The following is an 8,430-nucleotide window of genomic DNA, read 5'->3' on the forward strand; positions in this document are numbered from 1 at the left end:
TGAGACTATATATATATATATATATATATATATATATATATATAGTCTCATATGTAAATGGTCTCAGTCCAGACCGAATCCTGCTGCTCATGGTACCATAACCTCACCTGTTCTGATCCATTCTATGCTGGTTTAAATGAAGGAACCATACTTGGGGATCTGACAAAACTGGCAGCCTTAAAAGCTTCTTAATTTATTGCAGTGTTTTTCACTCAAAATGTTTATTTCCGTTTTATTTTTATTATTTTTTTTTTACAAGCAAAAATATTTAAATTCAATAAGTGCATATCAAGTCATAGATCACTGTAAATATTGTTGTGTGTAGTGTTTTAGAAAAATCTATAAGGTCTTAAATTTACTACAGATGGTAGCATAAAGAACAAGGATTTGGAGTGGGTTTGGCTGGTACGGGTGCCATTTAAGTGAAGCTTACACAGCGACATCAATGTTTTTACATCACTGCTTCCCAGCACAGCATTTTTTAAACAAAAGAAAATGACTATGTCCTCGCTCCCCCCCCCCCCCAAATTTTGATTCCTCTCACATTTGCAGATGCGTTCTGCTTTCAAGTGGCCTCCCCACTCTTAAGATGTTGATTTCGACGAGATGCATCATGGCAGAAGTGGGCACCTGCCTGCGTATCAGGGCCGGTGTCTTTTTTTTCTTTTATATTTTTTCTTTTTTTTTTTTTTTTTTTTTTGCTTGCGACGTCTTCGAGGGTGACAGCAGTTGGGGTGTAGATGAGTGGGCAGAGAGGCGTCTGCCAAAAACACCGTGTGCTTTAAAATGCGACAAAAATACTGGCACCCAAACCAGCAACGCAATCTGCTCCAAAATCTGCATCGATTTATTTTCTATGGACCAATGTGAACCAATAAAGACAAGAAAACAGACTCCACTAAATTATTATTGAATACATTATTGACATTATATTGGCCCGGATTGTAAAGAGGGGCATGCTCCTTGAGTTAGAGTCACGCTAAGCCTAAGCCACTTGTCAAAACTTGATGTCAGCCTTATGTGGATCTGTTTGTGTATTGGCATATTTATCTTTTGATTATTGAAATTTGTATGATGGGGATTTTCTTTTATACCATCATTGTTATTGTCAAAAGTACACCAATAAAAAAAACTTGTAAAGATGCAGTCTCTGTGTCCGTGTTTCTGTTGCGCGCCGCTCGCCATTTACTGGCAACGCCCAGTAAATGTGTGTGGTTTTGGCTCCATTTTTAAATATTCATAATAATATTGTGATTACGTTGTACTGCGATTGTTAGCGTGTACGCTGGATGGCCACTGAAGAGTTGATGTCGGTGTTTTAAGAAATCACAGGCCAGCCTGTAGCCCAAGTTCGAGCATGACATTCCAGTGTATAAGGGCTGGATTGTCAATCTTAGCCAGTGATAAAATCTATTTGTGTTTGGTTGCTACTCTAAAATAACCTTGTTGGGAATCTAACTTTATTTTCTAGTCCTCTGAAAGCTACAAGCCTGCGGAGCAACAATGATGGCACGTGTTCATTCTTAAAAACCCAAACAGAATTATTTACTCTGCTACTGAGACTGGACCTCTTGTGGGCCACCGTTAAGAAAACACGCAGCACAGAATATTTCCACAACTATCTCACTTCTCTCGCTCTCCACTCTCATAGAGCCCAGTCGTTGGAAAGTTCATGTTTGCCAGAATGGTCCAGTGCGGGCACAAGATTGATGCAGGGTGGCTGGTGTATCCACATTCATGGCTTTTTCGAAACAAAAGCATTTAGTATGCTAACACCACGGACACGCACACACACACACACACACACACACACACAGGGCAGCTCTTCACATCTCAAGACTCATCTTGACAAGTGTGTTTATATCGATATGTATACAACACAAGCCTGCTCATTCACACACATCCAGACCTCTGTTAATAATGCAGCCGCATGCAGCCCCTCAAGTGCCGTACCACTCGATCGCTTTGATGTCACTGAAAGCGCCGCCGTCGCCTGTGCGTCTGATCCAGTGCACGTCTCCCTACAGAGAGCCTTAGACTAGAATCTACGTCAGCAATCAGAATAGAAACAACTGGATTTTTGGCCTTCAGTAGTGCAGAATGGGATCACCGTCTCTCTTCACCCGTGCCTCCTCTGCCGTTAGTTTGTGAGGGCACAAGCTTGTGTGTTCCTCCTCCAAACATGGCCTCAGTGCTGCACAACAAACACACACACACACACACACACAGATGCCCTTTAGCTTGTGACAATTTGTAGCACTGTGTGTACCTTCCATATGAACCGCTGACATCATGCACTGAAGGGCGCATTCGTTCGTATCCGGTTAAATCACAAACAGTGCCTTACAGGAAAATGTGTGTGGGTGCGTGCGTGCGTGCAACAGACGAGTATACGTTATTTCGTGCATGTGTTGAAAGCAAATGGACAACATTGCCCATGTACATGCCACACGAGCACAAAACATCAATAGATACCACAGACCAGAACTGTGCAAAAGTCTTCGGCCACCATTCAATTTGTTTCTCTCGCAATGCCATAATGACCAGAAATAAATAGTACAGTACAGAACAGACCACTGCCAAGGCTGATCTGGTAACTCAGGTAAGCTTTTCCCTGCACACCGAAGCAGTGGCGATTCCTGGTATGTGTGACATGTTGGGCTTCATATTATTATTATTATTATTTGTGAGGGCAATTTGCTTTAGGCTTTCAAGGATTTTGCAAATTCATGAAATGAGTGGTTATCGATGTCAAAGAATCTGGACATAGTTGGCCTGGTACAAATAAGGATTTTTTATTTTGTTTTATTTTAAGATACCTGTTAAAGACCTCACACATGAAGATAAAAAAAATCTGCCATTTAACACTTTTGATCGTACTGTGTGTGGTGTGCTCCACACGCACAAAGATTCAGTTCCACCACCGATCTGGAATGTAGACAGAAATCTCGCGTGATCTAACAAAAACGAAGTAACATAGCAACAACTCGGAAACACAAGACGGAACATAGAAGAGGACACACGAGGGAATGGTGGTGGTTTTGGGACTATGTTTTTACGGAAAAATCTGGAACTAAAAAAAAAAAAAAAAAACGAGAAAAACCCTAGAAAATATCCTGGAGACAGCGTGAAAGCGGACTTTAAAGTCTACTGAGCGAGCTAGAGGTGAGTTTCCAAATTCAGTTTTACTATTCTAGTAAAACGGCTAGGATGTTTGTTTTTAATCAGGTCCACTTCTTTGTTCCTCAGACAGGTTACTTCTTGGTCAACGACATTCCATTTCATGTCACGATTCACGGATTCATGGCTCCGAGTCGTCAGCCTTGCCCAAACACATGAAGATTCTTCGTCGTACACATTGAACGTTGAATATTTAAGATTGTCGGCCGCAAACCGTTTCGGACCCTATTATCGAGACAATTCACTCTTAACACACATCAGACCACAGAATAATTTTATAGGATTATTTTATAAAACGAAATAATCTGCTAATCTCCAATTAAGGTATGTATCTCTCTTCGGTTTTCCCCTGGTCACAAATAGGACAGAGTTGTCCTGTGCAGCGCACCTAGTGACACTTTTAACATCGCCTCGTGTATTAGGAGGCAGCAACATGTAAAACTTCACAGCTTTGTTGTGACTCTGACCTTCTTTCGCTTGTAAACACATGCGCTTCGTCTTCATCTTGCGTGACGTGCCCGTCTGTGTCCATCCTTGACTCTTCTGGCCGGCCTGCCCTTGTCATGTCTCTGCCTATCAGCGCCAGTGTTCCTCCTCAACGAGCTGCGCTCTCAGTTGGCTTCCTCCCAATACAACCTCTGTCAAAGCCTCTTTCATCCATTTACTTTTTTTTTTTATATATATATATATATATATATATCTCCCCGACGCCATCTCACTGTCCTGTTTTTACAAGGCTTTATTTGTCCTATCTTACGATTAACTCTGTGTGCTTATACTCTCATACGAGTTCAAAAGTGCAAAAGCCGACAAGCGCCATTTAGACAAAAATAGAGCCACGCCTGCTAGCAGACTGCCTATGGCAGCATTGTTCTTTTGGGCATTTCCTAACCCAGTGAAACCAAACAACTGCTTTTGAAAAACTCCAAACGTTGGAGGCACATTTGGCTTTCGGGGGAAATTCGAGGATGAACTTAAAATGAACAACAGGAGTGATTCTCAAAGTCTAGTACGACTACCACTGATGGTACACTGGTTCCCTCCAGGGGTAAGAAATCACTGCCTAAGTACAGTTCAGTTGTATTTGACTTTTAAGTACAAAACTTTTGCATTTAATCTTTAGGAACAGTTGGTTTTTAAACATTTAATTAATGCTGAAAGGTACATATGACTTTGGAGCAACATATGCTGCCATCCAAGCGACGTCTTTTTCAGGGACATCCCTGCTTATCTCAGCAAGACAATGACAAACAGTCAGCATGTGTTCCAATAGCGTGGCTTCTTAGTAAAAGACGAATACTAAACTGGCCTGCCAGCAGTTCAGATTTGTCTCCCATTGAAAATGTGTGGCGCAATATGTAGCGCAAAATGCGAAAACAGAGATGACAACAATTGAAGCTGTACATCAAGCAAGAATGGGAAACAATTCCACTATAGAATGCTTCAACAATTAGTATGCTCATTTCCTGAACGCTTGTTGTGTGTTGTTAAAAGGAAAGGTGATGTAACACACTGGTAAACATGCCCCTGTCCCAGCTTTTTGGGAACATGTTGCAAGGTTCAAATTCAAAAGGAGAAGAATAGTTAAAAAAATAATGGTTACAAGTTTGAACATAATAATAATTGAATATCTTGTCTTTGTAGCATGTTCAATTGAACCATAGGTTGAAAAGGATTTGCAAATCACTGTATTCTGTTTATATTTACATGTTGATACAACATCTCAACTTCATCGGAATTGGGGTTGGTAGTATATACACTACATTTTCAGAAGTATTTACTCACCTGCCTTGACTCACATATGATCTGAAGTGACATCCCCTTCTTAATCAAGAGGGTTTACTATGACATCAGTCCACCTTTTACAGCTATAACAGCTTTAACTCTTATGAAAAATGAATTGTCCCAAAGCTCTTGGTATGCTGAATCCTTCAGCCTTCCTTTCACCTGAACAAAGGAGCCAATATTTTGGACAATTCCATGCTCCCAACTTTGTGGGAACAGTTCTTCCATTACTAACATGGCTGTGCACCAGTGCACAAAGCAAGGTCCGTAAAGACATGGATGAGAGAATTTGGTGTGGATCAACTTGGACTGGCCTGCACAGAGTACTGCCTTCAACCCGTAGGGGCCAGGTCCCCGTCTGGCAGTCACTGGCGCTACCCCTTGAATAAGTGGCCCATGAGTGGTGTAGTGCATTCAAATCTGGAGTAGTGCCCTACAGCCAACCCCCCTCCCCCCCCCGACCCAAATCCCACCGCCCCCACCGGAGATCAGTGTATGCAGTGGATTAAAAAAAGGGGATGGGTGCGTGTAATGCATGAAAAGACCTGGGGGGCAGGCAGGGTGGAAAAGCAAAGCGTCTAGACTGGGATTCAGTATGTCAGTGCTGGTTCCCGACTAGTTCATTTTTGGAACGGTTAACTGAACTTTGAACTAGTTTGCGTAGAAAATGAACTTTCTCTACGCTTTCTGTAGCCCTCGACCGCTTTGCATCCACTCTCTGTTGCTCATGCAGCATTTTTATTTTTGTATCCAGCCTCTGGTTTTCATCACGACTGGATGACTTCTGTGTCCGAGAGAGTTTCTGATCTGATCTGAGACGATGTCCTGATGCTAAACAGAAGACAGGCTGACGGTGCACTTGCGTTGGCAGGTCAGAGCCACCCCCCCCCCCCTGCCCCCGATGGTTCATTCCATGGTCTCACCTAACCTCTGACTCCACCAACACTTTAATATTGTGCATGGCCTCACCTCATGACCCCTACAGTTTTGTGAGCTGCATGTTTTGCAAATCAAGCTTTTTTTTTTTTTTTTTTTTTTTTTTTTTTTTTTTTTTTTTTTTTTACACAAGGACGCATCATTTTTGTATGCAATAAACTTAATTGCTTTCTCTGGGCAAACTTCCTTCCAATTAACTTTTAACAAATATCAACTGCGCTGTATATCATTTTCTCACATCTAATAAGATGGTAATGGGTGAAATGTTTGGACATCAGCAAAACCACAAAAAAGCTGACCTTCATAACCATGAAATCTGATCGTCCCGACTTTGGCCTTCACTTTCATTATTTGCTGTGTACTTGTCTTTGTATGAAAACCAAAGCAACCTGCCTGTGCCTGTGAATATTTTCATTCATCCGGCTCCTTTCATTCTCAGGGCATTGAATAGAATGCAAGTGGACTGTTTTGGTTGTCTTGGATGAGAGGCGTAACGTCTTCTAAAACAACCAAAACAGTCCAGTTACGATCGATTCAATGCCTTGTGAACCTGAAGAGTACCATTAGTAATATAGCATTATAGTATAATACATAAATAGGCTAACTGCTTGCTTTATCACGCTGGTGTTTTAAGACTACCATTATGGTAATTGAAAAGTAATAACTTGTTTTCTGTAATATTGTAATATTTTATCAATATTTTATCTATCTCTTCTTGATACTCCTTTGTTGCCCTGCAATATTTTTTGTGTTTCATCTTCAGTTCTTTTTTTAGCTTTAGATTTGTTGGAGGTTTTCATCCAAGATTTTACAGTACATTCAGCCACTCAATGCGGTCATCCTGTAATCTTTGGAGATAAACAGCCCCAAAACATAATGTTTCCACTTTCCACCGCTATGCGTGACTGTGGGGGTCTTTCACTCATACATTTTATCTTTTTTTTTTTTTTAAACCTCCAAAACAAGGCAGGCCGAGTTGATGCCAAACAAGTCAATTTTGCTTTGATCTAACCACAACACTTTCTCCCAAGCCTTCTCTTATTCATTTAGATGTTCACTGTCACATTTAAGGCTGGCTTGTACATCTTCTTCTTGAGCAGGGGAGAACATTTGGGAACTGCAAGATTTCAGTCCAATATGCCACAGTGTGTTACCAACCGCTTTCCCGCTGACAGAGGTCTAATTTCCTTCTAATAAGTTCCTGTTGTGTATTTTGATGCTCCCTTACCTTTCCCCTGATCATTCTCACTACACGAGGCAAGCAAGCACTTGTACGGAATGCCAAACTGAGTGCAATTTGTAGTCATTTTGTGTGTCACTCACTTTCAAATATGGCACCAATAGTTCTCACTTTCTCACCAATTCCTTTGCTGATGGATTCGTGACCCATTCGGGGTTTGCGCAACTCTGCGAGCTTGTTTCTGACATCTTTGACAGCTCTTTATTCTTGTCCATGGTGTCCCTGTTCGGTAAGAAATTGATTCGTAGAACGTGTGATTTATACATGAGGAGTTGAGATCAGGAGTAGGGCTCGGGGGGAAAATTCAAATAACTCAGCTAACTCGACTTCAAAAATAGGTAGACGCAAAATGTCTGCCTCGAAGCTCCGCAGGGACCAAAAAATAAATAAATAAAGTGCCCAGAACCATGTTTACGCCACCTGGAATCCATGTTTCACAAGGACATTTATTAGAGACGGACGCAGTGTTGGGACAGTGATAAGCTTTGCTAAAAATGACAGGGTAGGATCTTTTATGACACTGTTGTATGTGTAATGTGCATATAACATGACGCATGAGTGAGCTGAAGCTGGTATTTGCATGATTTTTTTTTGATTTTTTTTTACCTATAATGGTAATCGGTAGCGCGTTGTTGCTAATCGCGATTGCTAACAATTTAGCGTTTTGCTGTCTCAAATTCTGAACACCGAATTTGGAGCCTGTTCGCATCTTACAAACTCATAAATTAGCAGAGGATCAAATAATTGTGTCACTGTATCACCTTGGTTTTATAGATGTTGTGAGACTTGAAGAGGAATTTCACCTTATGACCCCAAGTGTTCATCCTAATCAACAAGAAGTCCTACACAAGTAGAAGAGGTAAATTAAAGTTTGGGATTGGCCCAGCCAGAGCTGAGAAAAAGATAGGACCCGAAGAGGGCTGTGTACAGGGATGTCCTCAGCATTTAACTCTTTTGGAGCATTTTTGCAAGGAAGAATATGATCAAATGTGCTTCAACAGAGTTTTAGGTTGCCTACCCAGCTGTAACCAACATATATATATATATATATATATATATATATATATATATATATATTAAAAACTATTTACCCCCGAACAACAATTTAAATCCAATTTAGCATTTTATAATGAATCAGATTATTTTTTTGCAAGCAGTCATATTTTTGTCTTTGCGATAACTTTGCAGGCAGGTTTTGGTGAGATTTTGTTCCATTCTATTATTACTTGTTGTCGGCGTTTAACCCGTCCCTGAAGAGACAGTGGACAGCAACCATGTCCAGTCACGAT

The 8,430-nt window shown here is 41.0% G+C and overlaps 1 protein-coding gene across 2 annotated transcripts in view; it reads left to right on the forward strand.

Moving 5' to 3' along the window:
* b4galt5 (UDP-Gal:betaGlcNAc beta 1,4- galactosyltransferase, polypeptide 5) overlaps positions 1-8,430 on the forward strand; it is a 53,771-nt gene that overhangs the window by 38,971 nt on the left and 6,370 nt on the right. The window contains exon 9 of one of the 2 annotated variants that reach the window (XR_009769889.1): positions 5,720-5,836. The exons of the other annotated variant lie outside the window; for it this stretch is intronic. The gene's annotated coding sequence lies outside the window, so the exon portion shown is untranslated. The remainder of the gene's footprint in view (positions 1-5,719; positions 5,837-8,430) is intronic. 2 annotated transcript variants of the gene reach the window in all.

This window comes from Phycodurus eques, chromosome 1 (assembly GCF_024500275.1).
Source record: "Phycodurus eques isolate BA_2022a chromosome 1, UOR_Pequ_1.1, whole genome shotgun sequence".
Classification (NCBI taxonomy): Eukaryota; Metazoa; Chordata; class Actinopteri; order Syngnathiformes; family Syngnathidae; genus Phycodurus; species Phycodurus eques.